Below are 21,827 nucleotides of genomic sequence, written 5' to 3'. Positions count from 1 at the left end.
AATCAGGGCAATGGAAATCAACTGCTTAATGCACATGGAGTTTTCTTTTGGAGTGATGAAAATATTTTAGTAAATGTTATTAAATGACAGTTGCATAGTATTGTCAATGTGCTAAATGCCAATTAACTCTACACTTTAAAGTGGTCAACCTTATTTTATGTGAATGTCACCTCCATAAGAAATTTATATGGGTAAAAGCAATTCAAAACAAGAATAAATTTTATGAAAAAAATTATATACTCACATTATTGGGAACAAGTTGCATCCAGGATTAGCATAAATCAGATTGAACTTTTTGATATTCTTCAAATTTTTACAGCAAATAAACTCTCAACTATTCAGTCGCAACTTATTTCTCTACTTTTATCAGTATCCTAATCCTACCCCCCATAAAACATCAAGTTACAGAAACATCACCAACAATCCCTCAACATTGTTCAATCATCACTTGGTACATTTGCACACACTACTCAAAGTATTGTGTAAAGTGACCAAAAATTCATAAGACCCTGTGATCTGATAGTATGAGGCACACAGCCATCAAACATTATGATATTAATCTTATAAATTATTGACATATAAAATATTCATAATGAATTACTAAGTTTAAAATATAGGTCAAATTTCCCAAGGATTATGTTAACTATTACCTACTTTAGAAATATGTGCATGTTAGTGTATACAGAAAAAAATTTTTTAATATATACACTACAGTTTTAACAATGTAGTAATAGATTTTTTGTTTTCTTCTCTATAATTTTGTACTTGTTTTTAATAGCAAACATTAATTTTATTATCCAAAAATCTAATTTCATTTTATTTTTAATAGGAATATATTAATATATTAATAATTATATGATTATATTAATATATGTATATGTTTATACATATATTAACATATACAATTTTAAGCATAAAAGTGAGGTGATAATATTTTCATATTGAAAAATTCACTCCAGCTAATGTGTAGATTTTAACAACCATCCAGGCTGAGGATGATTTGAACTAGGGGTGTGATGTTGGTGACAATGAGGAAACAAATTCCAGAAATAGTTGGAAAAATTGTCAGAAATTGATGCTCATTACTCTCTACTCTCAAAATGTGAGATTTGAGGTAAGCATAGCCACTTCTTTCCCAGGCAAATATGGAAAACTGCCGGGAATGGGCAACACATCAAGTCAGTGACATCATACTGTTGGTGAAGGGTGATGTGGCCAATGTATCAGCCAGGTATGCTGAGCTGTGAGCACACCTGAGGCCCTTAACAACAGGGACACCTAAAGTAGCTGTGGAAAGAAGAGGTCCATGGAAAAACAAATTGGACCCATTGAGCAATGAATTATAACCCTTCACAGATATTCATTATTCTCAAATATTTTGGCTTTCTATGTCTTCTTTTGCTTACTCTAGAAAATGTGCTAAATGTGGATTGTCTGGTGCAAGTTAGCAATGCATTAGCTTCTGCGTCTCAGGAGGGACACTCCATACCTCATTTCCCAGAATTCCTTGGTCCTTAAAATTAGTAAGAGGTACATATATGCTACTGAAAGCAGAAGAAAAGGAAAAACCATTGCTCTCCAAAGGGAAGACAACACAGATCACAGGCAGTACCTTCCTTTGGCTTCCAGGGCTTCTGCTGAAAAATCACTCAGCTCAGTGCTGCAGAAACTAGGAAGATGGTCTGTTTTTCCCATGACTCCTTTGAAAAAGATATTTCCTCCCCCGGCTATCTTAATGATTATATAAGACTCTAGTTCTCTCTGCTAACTGTTGAGTGAATTGGAGCTCACTGTGTATTTCTTAGTTGAAATTGTAATCACCTATGAGAGGTGTTTTTTCTTATTTAAAAGTCTTTTTAAACATTTAAAAAAACAAATCTATATAATTTTGCAATTTCACAGTAATCTCAAAGTGTCAGAATTCATGAATAAAATATACATATAAAACGCAAATAATATTCTGTGATATCACTAATAGCTGCTAATAAAATCATCTTAATAACAATATGAACCAAGTTGAAGAGGTAGTGATAACTGGTAATAGAGTTCTTTGGTAAAAATTTATTTGGTAAAAATCTACTGAATACCTACTATCCAACTATCTGCAGACTAAATGTTGGATAATGATTATGATATTGAATAATAAATGGTCTTCACTGCTAGAGAGTTCATAACCTGGGGAGGATGCTACAAAATGTGTCATTAACTTTATTCCAGTGTAGTAATAATAAAAATGACAACTAGCATTTACAAATGCATGTTACGTGTCAGGAGCTGGAATAAGCAGTCTGTACATGGGCATCATTTAAGCCTCACAAGAATCCTATGAAACCGGCAACACTATTGTCTCCATTTCTCAGATGAGGAAATAAAGACAGGTTTTACAACTTGGTTCAGTGTCAAACAGCTAGGGAGTGACAATGCAGAGATGCAAACCCAGGCTTGTCTGACTCCAGGGGCACCTGCTGCACTGCTGTGCCAGTGGTATGAGCAACATTTAAAGGAAACAGACTGGGAACAATTCAATCTTTTTTGGGGAAACTAAGGAATGCCACACAGAGAAAAATGACTTTTGGACCCAGACTAGAAATTTTCCACATGCTTAAGAATGTGCAGGAATTCAAAACAGAGAGATTATAAGAGACATGGAAATAAAAATGAATGACATGTAGTCCAATGTGCCTGGAAAGGCTATTGACAATGATGAGGCTTCAAGGGAAGTAAAAGCACTTCCTGAATTTAAACTAAGTTCCTCAAATTGCAAAGAGCCAAGACTAACGAGCCTTCTATCTAGCCAGAATCTCATTAATTTTTAATGAGTAAAAGCAATTTTGATGTGTACATAAAGTTATAAAATGGCCAAGGGTACATATCATCTGATGGGCCACATTCTTTAGTTTAATGTTAGGAATTTAAAGGTTTGAATTTACTGGCACATAGATACATGTTGGTCACCGAGTCAGACATGGTTGGCCAACAGGTATTTTGAGTTTAATAACATGCAAAAGAAAGAGAATATATGTCCTCTGTGATTTGAAGGTCACTACAAAGCCCTGTGTACCAAAAGGTCTTAATACTAGCCCATCCCTAAGAAATTCTCATATTAGATCATCCTTTGAGTTTAAGACAAACTTCTCTGAGTGAATTGTCAGACAAAGACAAACAGTATGATCTCACTTATGTGGAATCTTAAAAAGAAAAAAGCCATATTTATGGACACAGTAGAATAGTGGCTGCCAGGAGCAGGCAGCTGAGGAAAATGGACAGACATTGGTCAAAAGGTACAAACTTCCAGTTATAAGATGAATAAGCTCTGGGGGTCTAATGTACAGCATGGTGCTATAGTTAATAATAATGTACTATATATTTGAAAACTGCTAAGAGAGTACATCTTAAATGTTCTCACCACAAAAAAAACCCTGTAATTATGTAAAGTGATGAATGTATTTGACAATTACTTTGCAATATATGTATGTATCGTGTTTACATCTTAAGCTTTCACAGTGTAATCCACCAATTATATCTAAATAAAGCAGGAATAAAAATGAAACTAAGAAAAACTCTCAATAAAAGCACAACTAATAACAGAAAAAAATGCAACCAGTTCCACTACCAGCATAAATTACTTTTTAATTTCGTGATTAACCTTAATACTCAATATGAATTGAAGACGATACTTGACAACATAGTCATAATAATACAATAGATCTATAAAATATATGTCATTTGAAAAATTACTCAGCACAGAGTAATCTTAATACTTCATGAAGATGAAACATATTTATCCTATGACTTCAAATAGCCTACATTTGGTGGCCATACTCTAGTCTGAGAAGCACCAGTTTAACATGCTATTTTTAAACACTATCTTTAGAATCATAATTTTATCTTCTTGTAAGTTAACTTGGTATTAGCTTGGAAATTAGAATTTCCAGCTAGAACAAGATACTAAGGCTGTAAGTTTCTAAGGACAGATCATTGCCAAGAAAAGCAGAGAGTGTCGAAGAAGGGACTGGAAACTTTGGAAGGAGGGTGGAGGAGAAGTGGGCAAAAAGAGAAAAATGAGGAGGTTACTATTTAATATCAATATTACTTTTAGTATGGAACTCATAAGCTGCAACCACAAAAGAATCAGTGAAAGCATTAATACAAAGGCATGCATTATAATGAAAATACGAACTTTTTCAAATAGCAAAAAAAAATCACATTAGATGTTATCAATAGGCTACATTTGATCTTGACTAATACAGCTTTAAATATTTGTGAGACATTCAGGGAACTCTGAACCACAAGTGATGGAAATTTGATGATGATAAGGAATTATTGCCTATTTTCTGTGGTGTGACAATGGTATTGTAGTTATTTCTTAAGGAGCTTTTTAAGGAAGCACACTGGAATTTTTGTGAATAAAATGGTCTGATGTCTTGGGTTTGCTCAAAATAAGGTGGTGTGAGCAGAGAGAAAATAGGGTTATAAACTACACAAAACAGGCAGTGAATAATTATTGTTGAAGCTGGGAGAGGCATACATGTGGTTCTTCATAGTATTCTCCCTACTTTTGTATATGCTGGACATTTTTCACTAAAAATTTAAAATAAATAGGCAACTGTTGAGAAGCAGGAGTAACATTCATAAGCTAGTGGGAAAGAGGACTCAGGGGAAGATCTAAACACGGAAAACCAGAAAAAGAGGATGTAAAGGCAGAGTGGAAAGGAAGGAAATCAAAGAAAATATGTCAAATAAACTAATAAGCTTATTAAGCAGTCTGTGATATTTACAACTCCCCAATGTCACCTATAAAATCGTCAAAAACCTTTAGTAAACTCTATATGTCTCATTAATATTTCAGACTGAGTGCAACCTTTCTAGAAAAGGCAAATAGTTTTGCAGCGAGGTGGTGGGCAGGCAGCAGCTAGCAGAGGATGGAGGCCACCGGCAAGGCACACACACACAGAGCCGCAGAGGGCACTGGCAGCCACCATCAGAGGAGATTCAAGGAAAAGCAATGCGAGCTGGATTAGAGAGCCAGCCCTCTAAGAGAAGGTACCCTGGCTCACTGATCCCTCTGCACGTAATAGCTACAACCTCTAAACAACACCCAGAAAAACAGCTGCCTGAGGAAGCTACACTCTGGTTTTTTTAAAAGGAGCTTTAGAGAAGAACCTAAATGTGGAGCAAGCAATTGTCACGGCTCCAGTCCCCTGATTCTTGCAGCTGGACTTGAGGGCAGACACAATGGCAGCATTATGTTTAAAATTCCAGTACAAAGTCCACTGTCTTTCTGGTGGGGAACCCAGGCTGGCCCTACAGAGAGTTATGTGGCAATCTCAGAACAGAGAGGACTGGGGAAAAATAAACCTAAATATGTTTTAAACTCAGCCCAAACCTCCCAGACTCCTAAACCATGCCTGTGCACAGGAAACGGAACACGATTCGCAACCAAGGCCTGAACAGCTGGGCCGGAGTGAGCTGCAGCCACCACAGCTATGGGAGGGAGCGACTGAATCCAAATTAATTTCCTTCCAAATGAAACCATCAGTGTTCTTCAGAGCTATGAGAAAATCCAGAATTCCCACAACACAACATTTACATCAAGAATTCAATCCAGAAGAACCTGCTGTGCGATGAGTATAATTTATAATGGAAAATTATAAAATAACTTTACAAGAAAAGATGATTAATACCAATCCTCTATTAATTAGAGGTCATAATTATCAGAAAAAGATTTTAAAGCAGCTATTACAACTATGCTCAATGAGGTAAAAATACACAGTTACACACATATACATATCCATACATGTGTGTGTTAACATAGCATAATGTATGTCTATATAGCTATGTGTATTTTAAATCTCAGCAGAGAAACAAAACAAAATTTTTTAAGACCCAAAGGAAGTTTTAGAGCATAAATTACAGTAGCTGAAAAAAATTCACTGGAAGTGTTTAGTAGAAGAATGGCAATGACAGAGAAAAAATCAATGAACTTGGAAATAGGCCAATAAAACGTATCCAGTCTAAATAAGAAAGAAGGAAAAATTATTTTTAAAAAACTCAGAGCCTTAGATACCTCTAAAAGAAAGTGAATGATAAAAATAAGAGCTAAAAATTAAGTAAAAAGAAACTCATACAACAGAGAAAACTAACAAAGCCAAACCCTGATTCTTTGAAAAGTTAATAAAATTGATGACCACTAGCTAGATTGATGAAGAAAATCAGACAGGAAAAAAACACAAATTGCCAATATTAGGAATGAAACACAGGATTACCAGAATCCAAGCTTGTATAAGGCAAAAACAGAAAAGCATAAATATTGGGAAATAAGGTATAGAGCTGTATTTATAATTTGTTCCTAATCCTTTACCATCTTTAATGTTCCTAAAGACATTGAAAGAGTAGGAAAAAACTATAAATTATTTTATGCAAACAAATCCTACAATTCAAATTAAATGAACAAACTAGAGACTACACCCCTCATGAAGATATCATTAAAATTATCAGCAAAACATAAGCAAAATAAATCCAGAAATACATGAAAAGGATAAAATATCATGGTCAAGTGGAGTTTATACTTGGACTCTTAGGCTTTTTAAGTACTAGAATGTTAATAAATTCAGCATATTAATAGAATAAAGGCAAAAATATGATAGCTAAACAACATACAGAGAAAGTGTTGGCTAGATGCAGTCATCGATTCACATGTAAGTATGAATTTCCCTCCTCCAGGAAGCTGGGAATGCAAAGGGACCTAATATGCTAAAGGCCATCTTCAAAATAAACAAACAAATAAAAACCCTTTAATCCCATCATATGTAACGTCGAGATACTTAACATTTGCTCCCTATATTTGGAAACGAATTAAAGGTGACCGCTATCCCCATTTTTTATTTAACACTGCACTAGAATCCAGCTAATACAAGGGAAAAAAGAAAAGAAGCGTAAGTACTGGGAAATAAGGTATACAACTGTATCTATTTGCAAATTACATTTTTGTACATAGAAAACTTTCAGAATTCAACAAAACACCTAAAGGAACTAATAATAAATTGCCTGACACAGAATACAAGGTTAATAAAGAGAAACCAATTATAGTATATTATACAAGCAGCAAACATAAAAAATAGAACTTGAAAATTCTATTTTGAATGTGTCTAGAAAAATACCTGACGAAAGACAAAAATCTCTCCTCTAAAGACTCCAGAGCCCTGCTGCGAGCTCCGGGGTTCCATGCATTAACTCTAGGTCCCCACACTCATCTGCCTTCCAGACCCCTGTGCCTGGTAGGCCCATGCGTCTCCTTGAACGCTGCTTCATCCAGTGACTTTTGCAGCCTCCCATTACACAGCTCACAATATGACAGGAGACAAATAAAATAAGTTTCATGTATTTTTTCCCGTAATTTTGCTCCATTCTTACTTATAACAGCTTTCTAAGATAAAGTGATTCAAATTTAGTGAGAAGAGAATGTAAACAATCTCCCAGAAGTATTTAGAGAGCAGTGAGTTTAAATGCAGTCGTATTATTATAGTTAGAAAGACCCCGACGATGGCACTTTAAAGTTTCCATTACTGCATTTGAAGAAATAATGAATGGTGGTCTTTTAGAAAGACTCAGGTGAGAAGCATGAGAGAAATAAGATTTGCTTCAGTATGAAAACACCTCTGGATGCAGAGAATCGTATCCTCAGGCAGTAACACTCAGGTAGCCCAGGAGCAGGGGCGCTTGCAGGGCCCGCGAATGGGGACTTCCATGACTCAGCCTCTTCCAGTAGCAGGCCACTTTATTGAAAAAGATTTTGATCTAAGAGTTTAGCAAAGGTGGGGAAAGGGTAAAATAAAGGTTTATACAGCTTCTTATCGCTGCCAGGTTGTTCCTGTGATTGGCTGAAGACACTTCCAGTGAGGTAGAGACCTCCCCAGATAAGACATGGTGGTTCTAGGTGTGGTCAGGGTGTCCAGGGACAGACTCTGTACCACCTGAGTGACGTGCAGCACTGACACAGGACTAAAGAATGGGCAAGTGGGTTGCTTGATTGCAATGCCACATGAAATCATAGATGTACATAATTTGGACAAATGCTTGGAAAACTTCTGAGATACACTTTTGAATATACCAAGAGATGCTCTCAAAAGACGAGAAACCCAGAACATATATCCTCTTACTCTGGAAGGATACATCTGGGACTGTTACCTCCCTATAATTCTGGCTTGCCTTGAACATAGGTCAGATATGTTCCCTTCACCAAATAATACTTCCATCAGGAAATTTCATGTGTTTGCCATAAGAAATCTTCAGTGGGAATGGAAATGCTGGAGGGATACAGGTAGGATGCCAATGATATCCAGCACACCTCTTTTGCTGCTCAGATCTTAACAGTCCCATGTTAAGGTCATTTTGTCCTGTCTCTGATTCTCCAGTATGTGAGCAGTTGTAGTTTCTGATAAGGGTTTTGCATGATTTATAACAAAAGATTTATTGTCGTGAATTCTAGTCCTTGCTACTGCAGTCAATCCCCAGATGAATAATTTATATTCATTATTTCTCTCCTTTACCATCTGTCTTACCATGTTCTTGTCATGCTATGACTGGAGAAATTGCCTATTCATGGTTTTTCCTGGGAATGGAAGCTCCAAGTGCTCCAGTGAACCACCTAGCTTCCTTCATATTCTTGCCCACCCACATTAAGTAGCAGCAACCGTATCTGACCATGATTATAAAGGCCCATTACCCCTGCCAGTACAACTTCTCTCACTGCCTGCTGGTCTACCTGCATAGAAGCCCAAAATGACTGGTATTAGGTTCAGTGGAATCCTTATTATATTCCCTGGAAGAAGCACACCCACTCAGACCTGAAACAAAAGTATTTAATACAATATAGATTAAAGTTACAGGGAAATGATGTACAAATTTCCCATAGGCAATTTTGGGTGGTGGTAAGAGGGTTCCCCTACTTCCATTCCATGGCTCCTAAATCTAGAATTCTACCTTGTAGGGACCTAATACTATATAACGATTACAGGTGCAAAGTAAAGACTAAGTTTACAGATCAGAACCCAAACCTATACAGTGTCATTTCTAAGGTGACACCTTAGTTGTACTATAGGAGGCAATTACAGTGCTTTATGAAGCTGTAGCTTCTGGGTAATACAGTAAACAGTGCAACCAATGGATCCTATAATTGTGCATCCATGGTTCTGTGGGATTCCATATTTGTAAATCAAAAACTCTATGAACCCTCAATGTAAGCTGAGGTACTGTGGGAATGGAGGTAAACCCAGACCTGGTACATGTATCAATCCCAGTGTGGACAAATAATCACTTTCTCCAAAAGGGAAATCAACTTGGCACTAAGTGGCTGGTTCATCTCCTTGAAGCATATGCAGATGGTGCCGTATGGAGGCCTCAGTTCTTATCTCCTGCTTCTTATCTGCAGCTAACAGTTCATAAATTTAGTGGTGGCAGTTTCCTCCTGCGTGGCAAAGATGCATGTGTAGCTCCATTGGGTCACCAGGGAGATGCCTAGTTACAGAGGCTGGTGGTCATCATTTGGACAAGTCATCTGATTACATAGTTGTTCAGTACCCTCTCTGAAATGCGGTCTCATGTCAGACATTGATATGAGACAAATATTTTCACACTTTTGTGCCAACTCCCATAGAGTCATTCACATGCCTCTTCCCCAGATGTCCTTTTCTCTACCCCTCCAATATTGTTCTTTCCACTTCTCTGACCAACAAGTTGAGCCAACAGCCACTACCTGGGAATCCTTGTAAATCCTTGCCACAAGCCATATTGCTCCCCACATCAAGTTTATGAAAGGCTTACAGATCCAAGTGCCCACTGGAAGGATATACCCTATCCAGGGTCTCTCAGAGCTACTCTATAGGGGTATAATGCAGCAGCTTGCATTTTCTGCTCGCATCAGTACATCAGACTGATTTATTCATGAACCAAGCATGTAATTTTTAAGCCTCTATCAGCTGGTTATAATGGAGCTTCTGTGGGAGCACAGGTGTGAACTGAAGGAGAAATGTCAGGGGAATAGAACCCAGGATACAGAGATCTGAGCTCCTATTGTGTGAGCTATTCATGTGACTTAACTTGTGCCCCTGGACCTGCTTAGAGGTGACCCATAATGCACCATTTCCAGCATCTGATGGATGACTACTGTGCCCTGCCAACCTATGACCTGATGGATAGGAGTACCCAGTGCAAGGTGGACAGTTTCAGTGACTAGTCACTTGATGTCCAGTGTCAGGCATTTAGTCCCTACCAAGGTCTATTTGCATACCAGGGGCTACTCTTCAAACAGTTCTGAGAGAATATGAGCAGGGAACTAGAGGAGTCAGCTAAAGTGACAGTGTCAAGAATCATGTCAGAGGCAAGCCACAGGCAGCCCTATATACACTGAAGACTGGCTTAAATGGCCATCACTTCAGTTTCCTCATGGGTGACCTTCTACAGTGCTCCACCCTCCACATTCCCTGGGAGCGTCAACAGCCCCCAATGCATGATCACTGCCCCTAGCACTAACAGAATATACAAACCAGACCCCCACAGTAAGAAATCAGGAAGAACAGTAGCAAAAGAGCTGCCGTTAGTCAAGGAACTTGCCATTTTTGTGCTTTCTACTGAATTGAAACAGTAATTAAAGTTGTCCAGATGCTCTGGTTTCACGGGAGCACTAAAGTAGAAAACACAAAATAGCTTTAATTGCTTTGTGGTGATTAAATTTGGAAGTAATGGGCTCTCCATCAATCTAGCCTCCTTTTTTAGAAGAGAAAACAAACCAGGTTGTGTTTTCAAGAATATTGATCTGTTTGAGCTGTATGTATTTTTAAATAACTGTAGGCAGGTTATAAATCTAATCTACTTTCAGATTTTTAGTAAAATGCCCCCAAGCTTTTCTATTCATCCCACAATAACGTGTCTACTTCCCTAGTCCTGTCTCACTAGCTGAGAAGGTTCTTCTTGCCTGGGTGCATGCACAATAGCAAAACTATAAAGATAAACTCTCTGGGGTAGAAATTCTTAAGTGTCTCTAATGAAAAAATAGACTAGATTGATGGGGTCAATTCTAAAGTGGCTGCCTCTAATGAGTTGAAGACTCCTATCTGTGCTATATCCTTAGGAGGAAGGCAGGCAGAACAGAATCAATAAGATGTGATGAACTTCTCATCAACATTAAAGTAACAATAGGGTAAACAGAGGGAAGGCTCTGGGGCATGGAGGCTCAGCCTAATAACTGGAGACAAATATTAAATAATTAAATAAAATTAAAATGGTAATTCAAACATTGAAGTGACAAATTTAGCTTTAAGAAATGAACTACTTTCAATCTTTAAGCATTAACCAAACAAATTCTACCTCAATAAAGGAAGGAATAGATCAGTTGACAAGCTAATATTTCCTTGGAAAATAAGACACCCCAGGTGTTCTTTACAGTGTGAGAGGCACAGGTGTTGGGTGACCGATCACCGTTCTCTGAATGCTGGGAGACTTGGCTTCTGATTCTGCAGTTTGCTAATGTGGTGTAGGCATGTTGTCGCCTCCCAAATGCAAGGCTGGCATGGATCCTGGGGAAATTGGACTTAGATTAAAAGTGCAATGGAAAGTGAATAATCATGTTGAAATGTTTATGTTTTCTCATAAATTATATTTATAAAAGCTATGCTGGAGCAATATTTATACAGTGACTAGTCACTTAATGTCCAATGTCAGGCATTTAGTCCTCCAAAGTTACCTGTGGAGGTTTCAGGCAAAAAACATTGCACTTACCACTGACTTTAATACTTTGAGGCAAATATTCACTTTTCTGGTTAATATTCAGTATGTATTTGTTCCATTCCTATTTACAGAACTGAAAGAATGATCCTCAGATCTGGAAGGAAATGGCATCCCTGAATTTTCGATATATCTTCCTTTTGAAGTTCAGCTAGACTAGTGAAACTTTACTTTCCAATCCCCTCTGATGAAATATTCTAGTGGACATTAACACATGCTGCAAACTGATTAGGCTCTTCAAAGTGGAGCACCCTGGACAATAGTTCAGTCAAAGGAAATGTTCACTGTCAGGGCAAAAACGAAAGTGTCCTCTGAGAATCTGCCTCCAGACCTGTCAGCTTCAGTAGCAATTATTCTTGGGATGGGATAAGTACACAGATCTGTAGGAGAGGAGAGAAAAAGAATTAATAAAAATTCCATACTTGTGGGAAGCATCATGCTTGCAGAGAAGGACGCCCCCTCAGCACCTCTGAGGTTAATGATATTTCAATCCAATATTTAGTTTCACAATCAAAATACTTTTCTATTCACCACAAACGTATACAAAAGTAAACTTTTATAATTGAACTATAGCATACTAATGTTTTTTTAATAAGCAAGAAATCACAAGCTACTAAAATGTCTTCCAGGCATCTATTTTCTTATCATATGATATAGATGGTACTTTTTAACTTGAGAATGTAATCACCAAATGAATGGCTTTATCACATCCTTACTTGACAGATGAAAATACTTCTTTCTACTCAAGGTCACAGCAAGACAAACAAACCTGTGGAAGGCAGCAGAAATGAAATTTTCCCTGTGTTAAAAAAAAATTGTTTATAGTTTTTTGGTTTAGCTCAATCAAGTAAAGCATCAGAGAAAAATAATAGTGAATACCAGTAAACAGAGAGGGCAAAAGACTGAACTCAATGTCAGTCAAATGTCCTAGACTCATAAATATTTATTATACTGTCTCCAAATGTAAGTGATTTGAAAAGTATCCATACTGATGTATTTGGCACACACCTTGCTGAGAGAATAAATCTGGTGACCTGACATTAACAGGATAGTGACAGTCATTTTACATAAAAGAATCCCACAAGAGTACTGGTCTGGCCTTTTCTTCCTTCACCAATATTGCAACATTTAACATGTTGAAGGGAGCTATTTGTTGAATAAATACTGCCCTTCCTTTATGCTTGATCTGCTCTTCAAGGAGCAGAATGTATTTTAGCATGCATTCACATATAAAAAGTACCTTTAAATATTTTAAGGTGTTCAGTAGAAATCTGTTATAAGCTATAGGAAGAAATATAAAGTGGTTAAAAGCAAAGCTGGAGTACTTGGAGTAAGACACAGCTGCTTCGGAAACATGGGCTTGCACAGGGTGACAATCAAAGGGTCTCATCTGAAGGTTTGGTTGGGGAAGGATCTATTTCCAACCTCATAAGGTTGTTGGCAAAACTCAGTTATTCAAAAGAGCCTATTAAGACTGAGGGCCTCCATTCCTACCTGATCTTTGACAAGAGGCCACCCACAGTTCCTTGAGACATGGGTTTCTCCAACATAGCAGCTTGCTTCATCAAAGCATGTAAGACAAGAAAGCAATAAAGTCAATTAGCAAACCAGAAGTCCCAATCTTATGTAACTTAAACCACAAAAGTGACATCTCATTACTTTTGCCATATTCTGTTGCTTAGAAGCAAGTCCTAGAGCTCACACAAACTCAAGGGACAGGATTATACAGGGATATAAATGCCAGGGAATCATTGGGGGTCATCTTAGAGTTCCCCTCCTTCAAATGGTTTCTTCCCTTGTGGGATTACTGTGAAGATGAAGTCACGTATCTCCCAGTACATTTGGCAAATACTAGTTCCTGCTCATTGTCAGGATACTTTCTTCTCCTTAACTGTCATTGTCTCAACCATATGAGTGTCTGTGAATTGTGCTTCAGAGATTGTTCCAGTGAATTGCTGAAACTCCTCTCCTGAGGTGACATCTGCCCTGATGCTCTCCTAGTGGAGCAAATGCATTGGAGAAAACACAGTAGGTGTGAGCAGAGACAGAAAGAACAGAGAGCTTATAGTGTTTGTGAGGACAGCAGCCATGATTGGAGGAGTGTATTCCCAGAGGGGAGAGGTTGTTAGTAAGGCAGAATACCAAAAAAGTAAAACAATAAACTTTAGAACCATATCCAAGTTTGTATATAAATGTACCATTTAATAACTGTATTCTTAGGATATTGTTATTTAACTTCTCTGAGCCTCAGTTTATTCATCTGTAAAACAGATAAAATAAAAACTTCCCTAATTTACAGGCATGTTGTAGACCTCAAATGAAATAATCTTTGGAAAGGGCTTCAATAATGTTTTGAATATAGAAAACACTCAAATTCTGTTATTATCATCATCATTATCATTGTTGAAGTATTAGCAGCAGAAAAAGACAGGTTGAGATTAGATTACAGGGAACATAAAATGCTGGGCCAAGTAAAAAGGGGCATTCTTATTCTGAAGGTAATATTAAAACTCTAGGTTTTCTTGGGTGTCCACTGTCAGCATGCCTCAAAAAATCACTACCTAAAAGGAATGCAGCAATATTTTTAAATATTAAATATAAGCAGCAAAACTCAATTCAAGGGAGAATCACTATTTTTGGTTAAAGGCAGATGCTGGGGTGGCAGTGGGGAGAAAGAGGCATGGTAACTGAATTAGTGTATAATTGCCCATTAGCATGGTTTATCTATTCTTTTTGCCTTGCTTGTCCATCTTTGTGGAAACTGCAGGACTACTTAGAACGTGCCATGGAGTGATCAAATAGTCAGTTCAGTCATGCAGAGAAACAATCAAGAAAACAGTCAAACTCAGTTTGTTTAGTCTGAGTCTAAAAAGAATATTCGAGCAAAAACAAAAATAAACAGAACACTGTGCTCAGATGTTTCCAGGTTTGTGTACGGTGGTAGAGGTGGAGAGAATGGAAACCAGAAGACAGTGAGAACCCCGAGAGATCTGCATGGACGGCTGCGCTGGAGAACAACTATCGCCCAAGCAGGAAGGGATGGACGTTCAGAGGCTGTTCATCTTCTCTCTAGTACAATCACTGTGTTTCTGTTTTAGTATTTAATGACATATGCCAGAAAATATTAAGGAAACAATTTATATACATGTGTGCAGAAGTGAGGGGTGATTCTCTTTCTTTCAGCTTTAAATCCACATGGTCTAGACCAGTGAGAGAGATTACACACACAACTGCTGTCTTTTCTTTACTATACGAGAGAACAGAGCCGAGAAACACTTAGAGATATGGAGCACCTCTCAGAAGTAATTTCAAAGTACTTAGACTCAATAAAATTTTTAAGAGATCTTGAGATAAGATTCTACAATTTGCCTGAAATCCCTTTTCAAAATCACCAAGTGGAAAGCCAGTTTCTGCTTAAACACATCTAGAGCTAAATTAGTTTGCTTCCTAGACAGCCAACTCCATTTTTAGGCAGTTAAGCTATCAAACAGGACTGCCAGGTCACCCACCTACAACTTCCCCCTTAATGTTCTTAGTTACAGATGTCAGAATCAAATTCTGTGTCAGTACAGCTTCTGTGTTCATTATGCACTGACATCTTTTCCAGTACATCATCTATATTTATCTTAACTATTCCTTATAGTCATGTTCACAAGACCACTTACCTCTGAGAAAAAGAAAATAGAAACCCTGCCCTAGAACCAGGAGCAAGTCATCCAGTCTGAACAGTCTGAACAATATTGTTCAGAAGAACAGTCTGAACAATAAACAGCCAAGGTCACTCTATGGCTGTGGTGGAGCAGACAAAAACAAGACGGCTGCATATCTGTGCCTGAACATAAAGACAAGAACGCAATAGCATTACAAGGTGAGCAGACGCTCTGCCCTGCTAACATGTAATGAGTCTAGCCCCATTTTATTCATCACGGGCCTTAAATAAAAAGCAAACTAGCCCAATCTTTATTATAGCATTGTCCATACAGCTAAAAGGCAGAAAAAAACCAAATGTTTATTAAAGTACAAATAAGTTTTTTTTAATGTGGTTTACCCACACAGTGAAATACTATTCAGCCATAGAAAGGGATGAAGTACTGATGCATGCTACAACATGGATGAGCCTTGAAACCATTATGCTAAGTGAAAGAAAACAGACACAAAGACCACATATCATATGATTCCATTCATCTGAAAGTCCAGTAAGGGAGGTCTATAAATACAGAAAGTAGATGAGTGATTACTTAGGTATTGGGAGGGAGATATTGGGGCCTGGGTGTGATAGCTAAGGGCAGGCACAGGGTTTCTTTGGGGGTAACAAAAATGTTTTAAAATTAATTGTGGTGAAAGAGGCAGATGTCTGTTGTAGAAATAAATGAGGACCAACGAAATGAAAAAAGACAAAGATTGTTTATTCAGAGCTTCATATAACAAAGGAGTCAGCCACCACCACTACTCTTTGATACTCAAAAGTAGTCAGGGGAGTGGAAACTCCTCCTAATGAAAAGAGGAAAGCCTCAGGTATACCCTGATTGGAGGCTGTGGTGTGAAGAAGCTACAGGGGGAACCATAAGAAGAGGGAATCCTGTGTATTGGTTTGAGGTTTAGGTTTGGCTTCATCCTGGTTGGTCCGGAGTTTGAAGCAGGGACAAAAATTAGGGAAGCTGTCAGTTACTCAACAAGACCTGGTATCTGGAGCTTATTTTTAGAGATGTTATTATTTGCCCTTCTGTTCTGTTTGCTAAAGATACTGGTCTGATTTCCCACAAATCTGATAAGGAGAGAGGGCTGGTCACCTGGGCTAGTTACTGGAGATTATAGGTTGGCTTTCTAGGCTGCCTGGTATAGATTATGGATCAAAATTCTATTTTTCACATTTGCTCCAGCCATTGCCCATTTGTATATTCAGTCTGTCACTGTGAATTTACTAAAAGCTATTTAATAGTATACTTTGCATGGATGAATTGTATGTTATGTGAGTTACAGCTCAATAAAATATTTTTAAAATTCAAAGGGGGAAGAAAAGATACCATGGTGACCAGAGCATATGTTTCCTGCAGCATCCAATGTAGAATCAGCCCTCACTTCTTTAAGCCTTTCCCAAAATCACCTGGCAAAGCCCAGCTCCAGCCATAGACCCATCCTCTTCTCTTACCAGGACACCCGTGGTTTGCGTGCTATCTCGCCGTAGCAAGTTAACAAACTGAACTTCTCACTACAGGTAAATCCTGTGCAGTCTTTGGGCACTGGGCTTTACCCCACTTCAGTTTCCCTTCTCTAAAAATATCAAGTCTATCCGCAGCCTTCTTGTGTTATGTGACTAAGGAATCCTTGTGGGTGGTCAGATCACCATACACACAGCAACACCCCCATCTTGCCATTCTTGCCACTGAATTTCCATCACAAGAATGTAGTCTCATTATTTTTCTTACTCCAGAAATGCAGAAACATCTAACCTTATAGACAGTAAGTGTCTCACAGCAGGGAGAGGGATACTGCTGTTCCCCCATAATCTGACCCTTCTTGAATTGTTTGAAGAATAAATTGTGTGTGTGTGTGTGTGTGTGTGTGTGTGTGTGTGTGTGTGTGTGTGTGTGTGTGTGTGTAAAGCTATACTTCAGAACTGGCTATGAGCCCAAATTAACTCTCTTGAAATAAGCATTCATATGGAAATGGTTAAACATAGGGAAATTGAGAATCAATGCTGAATAATTCAAGTCAGTTATTAACTTTATTGCATTAGCAGTAGCACATTTATTCCAATTATTGATCTAGGCTACATAATTCAAGTAGGAAAAGCTTCTTGTATTGGCAATAAGTGAAATGGAAGGGAAAAGAGGCAGAGAAAGGAAGATATTCTTTTATTCTTTACGTAAGTCTGGCTCCTTCAGGCTTTGAAGTGAAGAATCTCACCTTTTGGAACAATCAAGAGCTCCACCGGTTTTCCCATTCAAGCTATCAGCAGCATTTTTCTACAAGGAGCCATCAACCGCCACCACACTTCCTATATTTAGTGTTCAGAAGCAGCACCTTATGATATCTAGGATATAAATACTGACATCAACTAAATATGAACATCTCATCCTATCTTATAGGAATATTTCCTCCTTATAGGAAAACAGGGGTAAGATACTGATAATGTAGAACCTGCTCACATTCCACCTAAAGTATTGGAGAGGCCTAAAGCCCCGTGTCCCCTCCTCAACCCCAGACCGAGCTCCTGTCCCCACGGGGGCTCTTCTACAGCACCGTCCTCAAGGCCTCAGCCCTGGATGTGAGCACAGCTGCTGAGCCGGGAGTGCCGCTGATTTCGAGAAGTGGGAAGGAGACAATGGAACACAAGTGCTACACACACACATTAACAGTGATACCTGATACATCCTTAGACATCAACAGAATTGAATTTTGTTTAATACTTTAATCTTAGAAGAAAGGAGATTCAAAATTAAGCCAAAGAGTTCTTTGTCTTATATGGAGGAGAAAGCACATAACAGACCAGTCCTTCCACAGATAAGAGCCTTAGGCTCTGGACACAGTATAAAACACCACTACCTGAGCATTCTGGAGACTGAACAAAAGCAGACAAACTGTGGAAGAAAGTCAAAACGTGGACTAAGCTGCCTAAGATGGAGATTTCCCTGCAATCAGCTACTGTTATGACAGGATTGGTGCAGAGCAGCTCAAACCCTAACTGTAGATAAACCAAAGACTTTAAAGAACAGAAACTCATCAAAAATCCGCACCCTAGAGAATTCTCACTATTTGAACAGAATACCTTCATTCTCAGAACCTGTCTTTATTTTACATGACTTAGATCTCATTAAATGTAAAGAACATTATTTCCAGGGAATCTAACCAAAAGGACCAGTGATTATTACTTAGCATTGCAGCTGCCCAAGGTGGTAATACCATCTGGGACTAACAGGAGGCTGGCAAAATTAACAGAAGTAAAAACTGGGGAATGAGATATCCATAGCGGACTTTGAAAAGCTTTGACATGCTTCTTGGTCACATGCATGTGCAGAGTTGTCCACATACCCAAAAAATACTTGAGAAGACCCAAATCTCTCACCTCAGGCTGAGCTTGGAGTTCTACACCAACAGGCAGTGAAGGGCATGACGGAGTTGTAAAGTGCTTGATTAGAGTGTTGAAAGCATGCCCACAGCAAACAGACAGGATACTTGTCAAAAGGAGACCTATTGATTCACAGCACTTAAGGAAATCTGCATCTAAGATTAGCTAACCACTGTGCAACTGGGCAAAGAATTCAATGAATGCAAATATCAAAGAATATAGTTGCAACAAAATTAGTCAAGGAAAGTCACCAAGCAAACAGCTACAATAAAAACCCTGGGAGAAAGGAGAGGCTCTCCCCAGAGTTTCAATTAAAAATATTTAAAATGTTCAGTTGTCAACAAGAAAACATGATACATTCAAAGGAAAAGGAAGCATGACCCAAGACAGGGGGAAAAATACAGGCAATAAAATCAGTCCTAGAGGAAGCCCAACAGTGGACTTACTAGAAGATTTTTAATCAATTCTTCTATATATAGTCAAATAATTAAAGAAAATGATGCCCAAAATTTCAAGTAAGAAATAATGTAATTTCTACTGAAACTCTTTCAGAAAATAAAAACAATACTTTGCAACAGGTTTTATGAGACCAACAGTACTTGATGCAATCACCAAAGATGTTTCAAGAAAACAACAAATCAGTACCCCTAAAAATCATGATGTAAAATTTCCAAACTGAATTTGTTTGGCTACATAATTTTTTTGTACAGTGTTTTGTAGCACCCCTGGTCTCTACCCTATATGCCAGTAGCACCCCTCCAAGTTGTGAAAAATAAAATACAAAAGACATAGCCAAGCATTTCAGGGGGCAAAGTCACCCCCATTGTTAACCTCAAGAAAAAAAAAGCATTTTATTCTGAAGAAGTAAAACTATCTCCATTTGCAAATAGTATATTTATTTACTTTAAAAACTCTCATGAATATACACAAAAATTACTAGTGAGTTTAGCAAGATCACTGGAAACAAGGTTAATACAGAAAATTCTATTGCATTTTTATATATTAAAAGCAAACAATTAGACATTGAAATTTGAGTATTAATTAAACATTACATGCTTAAGAATAATTCTAATAAGAGATATGAAAGTCCTCTACATGGAGAACTACAGACTATTGCTGAGTTAGTGGAGCAATATGCCATGTTCATTTCAGTCACTGTTCAGGTATATCAGCAATATACCACATTTCAGTCACTGAAACAGAGTAAGCCAGTCATTCTCACAATATGGTCATGTTGTATATATACAAGAATTAAACCTGCCTGAAGTTTCATTGTGTAGTTTGATGATAAAATGCAGATAAAATGCTTGACATAGTATCTGGTACATAGTGGGCACACAGTAGGCATGCAACACATGTAACCTATTTATTTGCTTTCATTACCTATTCATTTCGTTACCTATTCATTATTTATTTACAGCTTTCTCCATTGTTGTTCTTTTTTTATCAGTCTTTTTCTTCCAGTATTTAACTTTATCAAACTGATAGTAACTTCTACATCACTGTATCAGTTGAAGCTTTTCCTGGATCTGAATAAGCTCTTCTCACCTTTTTATGCACCAACTTGGAACACAGAACTCTAGAGCTGACTGTATAAAACACAGTGATTAACTGCTGTGACTAAGTAAAGAGGTTGATCTGATTTTCTTTATAGATAGAAATGAATATCATAACAAAAATCAATTTTCATCCTTCTTGTCATATTCCTTGCTTTCTCTTCAGAGAAAAACAAAATGAACTCAAATGTGATTCTCATAAACCAAAAGCACTATAAAGTCTTTAGAAACAAAAAATTTCTAAACGACTCTTGAATTTTATTAGCACAACCTAAAAATGCTATGTGCACAAGTAGATTTAGACATTGAACAAATATACATAAATAAAATATTCATCAACATGAACACATCCACAATTCCTTCTTTATACACAACTTTCTCTGAAGAGGGACTCAGGTTAGACAATACATTTCTCCTACCTCATTACAGAGCATAAGCTTAGTGTACTCTGGGCTTATGACAACTAATTTCACTTCCAAGTATTTTTTACATGTACTGCTAAGGTAATGTTATGAACCAAGGTTTAATATAGAAAAGTAAAGAGAAATGGTAGCTTTAATGAAATAGGTTCATCCTGGAGGATGATCAAGAACTTAATCTTGCTCAGCCTTCATTGGGACCCTCTTTTGACCTTGCCTGAGGAGACGGAAAAGGAACAAGCTGTGATGGGTAATTTCTTTTGGAACTAAGGAATGGAGTCATTATGCAATGACAAATCAAGGGGAGAGTCTTTTCCAGTAATGTGATTAGTAATCCCAGGGTCAGAGGCAGAGTGCTGAGAAGAGAATCTGATGACATAAACATATAACCTTCATGGCCTAATCATGTCTGCTATTAGAGTAGCTCAAATGGAATATTTTTATTATACTAGCAATGACCCAGCTGTGTCAATGGGGGAGAAACAAACCCAGGGCTTCACATTCAGCCACACAATACCTTACCTGGTTTTGCAGCAATTGAATAACAACATCTCTGGTGAGCTGCTAATGAAATCTTATTCTCTTAACATCTAATAAAAATTCACAGCCAGAAGCAACAAGGAATGAGTGTTCCAGCTAAAAGATTAATTATTCTGGGATAAAACTGTCTCAATAGTGGGCTTCAAGCAGACACATTCTTTGCAACCAGAAATGCTTAAAGCATCATGCTCACCCTTTGATGTCTGAACATTCCAAATTAGGTAGAAGTGAGGGAAAATATGCTGTCCGTTCCCCAGAAGGTCCTAGTAGACAGCACAATAATCAGAGGAAAAAAACATGAATTTATAGTTCTTGTCCTTCAAATTCTGAGAAAAATAATGGCAGGGAGTTTCTAAAAGTCATGAGCATAGGAGCTATGTCGAATTACAGAGATTGATTGTTTCAGTCTCATTTAGTTAACAATAGAAAACTGTAGTTGTTCTACTGCTGCAGAATTTATCT

The sequence above is a fragment of the Manis javanica genome, chromosome 1 (assembly GCF_040802235.1).
Source record: "Manis javanica isolate MJ-LG chromosome 1, MJ_LKY, whole genome shotgun sequence".
Classification (NCBI taxonomy): Eukaryota; Metazoa; Chordata; class Mammalia; order Pholidota; family Manidae; genus Manis; species Manis javanica.
This window is presented reverse-complemented; position numbering follows the sequence as displayed.